The 2,823-nt window shown below is 42.9% G+C and overlaps 1 protein-coding gene across 1 annotated transcript in view; it reads left to right on the forward strand.

The window, feature by feature from the left end:
* The window catches only part of LOC101588789 (paraspeckle component 1), a 98,895-nt gene that overhangs the window by 24,306 nt on the left and 71,766 nt on the right, over positions 1 to 2,823 (forward strand). The window lies entirely within an intron of this gene.

Raw genomic sequence — 2,823 nt, forward strand, 5'->3', positions numbered from 1 at the left:
AAAAAAAAAAAAAAAAAAAGATTCTCCTGCCAAGCGTTAGGATTACGGGTGTGTGACACCATACCTAGCCAAAGATGTCATATTTTTCTTGCTTAGCTTTATCATTTACCATGGGTATATTTTGGTGTGTTCTTTTTTTGTTTTGTTTTATTGAGACAAGTCTTCATTATGTAGTCTGGTTGGCCTTGAACTCCCAGTGATCCTCTTGCTTCAGACTCTCAGTGTTGAGATTGTAGGTGTGGGCCACTACCTCTGGTTTCTTGAGTTTCATATTGTTTTCTTTCTTTTTTTTTAGTTTTCTTTTTTATTTTTTAGTAGTTCTGGGGATTGAGCCAGGGCCTTTGCACTGAGTTACATCCCCAGTCCTTTTGAATTGCCTTCAGCCAGGTTCTTGCTAACTCATTACTGCTGTTCAAGTGAGGATCAAACTTTCAACCCTCCTTTTTCAGCCTCCTGGGGTGCTGGGTTTGCGCCGTGTGCCACACACCTGCTTGATTGGGAAACTATTTTGTTTTGCGTTTTCTTTTTCTTGGTGCGCGCACGTTTGGTTTAGTGCCGGCTTGAGTTCCGCTGGGAATGGTGGGTGGGTGGCTGGGGAGCGTGAGGTGTTCGGCCGGTCTTCAGCTTTCATAGCAGCTACGACTGAAGAGTTACTGAAGACAAAAGCCAAAACTTCACTCTTGATAAGAATGAGGTTCTGACGGTCCCCCTGACCAAGGTGATCCTCCAGTCTCACACCAAATCTCTCAGGTTTCTTTTGCCACCATGGTCTCATAAGCCCCACTCATCTGTGTGACTTGGGGTTTTCAGATTCTTCCATGTGTGCAGGATTCAGCATCCTTGGAGCCTCAACTGCTTATCCATCCTGGGCTGATCCTCTGCATACGAGCAGTAAGCTTTTTCCCCGGGGTCCTGCCCTCCTCCCTCTACGCCCTAGAAATCCCGTCTCCTTAGCTCAGTTCAGGGCCCGGGCTCCCCTTGGTGGGATCTGTTAGCCTAAGCATCAATACCCAAGGTTGGCCTCTGGGAGCCCCTAACCTCCTCACTTGGCCTTTGCTGTCTGTGGCATCAGAAAATCTGACCCTTCGGCGCCAGCAGTCCTCGTGGCCCTTTAGGTTTGGCCGCCATACACTTGGTATGGCCAACAACTTCCAAACACCCGACTTGCATAACCCCTTTGGGCGTTTCAACGTGGCCAAGTTTCATATTGTTAATATTGTTATTTCTGAGTGTTATGTTGTGTTCTCAGAGGCAGGTGATTTGCTAATACTTGCTATGGTTTCCTTTTTGAAACTTTCTCTTAATTTTCTTTGAGGGACAGGGATGGCCTTGTGTTACTGAATGGGTATGCACTTTTCTCTGTAGATTGGTGCTCATGTGTAGCTCTCCTTATCTGGCCCTGTTATGATTCTGATGTTTGTTGTCCTGTTTCTAGTGAGTGAATGGTCCCTATAATGTATTGTCTTTATTTACCTCAGAAGTAGTTTTTTTGTGGAACCGGGGATTGAACTTAGGCCCTTGTGCTTGCCAGGGAAGCGCTTATTCCAGTGAGCCATCTCCCCGGCCCCTCCTCAGAAGCAATTTTAAAAATTCATTTTTTATCTTTTCCAGTTAAACATCTGAAATCTGTTAATCTCTGGGTATTTGTGTGGAAAGAAAAGCTTTTGGAGTCCATAGTCCCTTTTCCCCTTTTAGCTCTTTTGAAGACTCACTGTGCTGAATGAAGTATAAATAGATTTTACTGTTGGTTACGTGAAGAGCTGATAGCAAAAAACTTTTAGGTTTTTTTTTTTTTTTTTTTTTTTGCAGTACTGGTGATTGAACTCAGGACCTTGCACTTGCCAGGCAAGCGCTTATTCTACTGAGCTATCTCCCCAGCCCCAGCAAAGAAAATTTTAATATCAGTATATTAAGTCATTCTGCTGCCCCCTCCCATGCTTCTGTTTTAGGAAAATAGTGGAAAAAGGGAGGGTTTCTAGTTACATTTTTTAGTATCCATTCTTCTTTTTTCCTTTTTTCCTTATTTCTCGAACTTGCTCATTTAATGTTCTGTCTCCTCTTTGCCCTTCTTCCCTTTTGCTTGGCTGGTATCTTCATTTCAGGCTTTACAATTTTTTAAGAAAGACTTCCTGAACTATACTGGGAGAATGGAACATGGGCAGAGATAAGTGATTCAGTTGTGAGGGATGGAGATGATAAAGAACCAAATGTGTAAAGCAAGAGTTAAGTAAGCATTATTTTTGTTGGCTTGAGACGAGGTCTCACAGTGTATTTCAGGCTGGTCTCAAACTCACTGTGTAACTTAGCCTGGCCTTGAACTCTTGGCAGTCTTCTTCCTCAGTCTTTGAAGTGCTAAGATTATAGGCAAACATTACCATTCCTCGCATATTGGTTTTTTATTTTTTATTGTTTTTTTATTATTGTTTTTATTATACTTTACGAAAGTTAACTAGAAATTCTGGGCACTGTTCTCTGCTGCTGTGTGGTAGCAACTGCTGCCTGTGCTGTGCTCTGTAGCTTACTGACCCTCAGCCCTGTTGGCATTGTCTGTTCAACATGTTTGTGTTTCCATAGATCACATGAGTCAGATGAGGAGTTTGATGCTCTCTGCCTGACATACTTCAACAAGCCAGACATAGATGACTGATAATTTTGTAAAGTGATGAATGCACTTGTTGGCTACAGTCTGGTTTGAGAACCCCAAATCATCGATGCTGCTTTGAAGGCATGCGTATGATTAAAATGATTTTGCTAGTACTATTTGGACCCTAGAGGTCGTTAAGGACAAAGCAGGACCTCATAGGAAAATTAGGTGCTTGGGGC

The sequence above is a fragment of the Octodon degus genome, unplaced genomic scaffold (genome assembly GCF_000260255.1).
Source record: "Octodon degus isolate 3935 unplaced genomic scaffold, OctDeg1.0 scaffold00111, whole genome shotgun sequence".
Classification (NCBI taxonomy): domain Eukaryota; kingdom Metazoa; phylum Chordata; class Mammalia; order Rodentia; family Octodontidae; genus Octodon; species Octodon degus.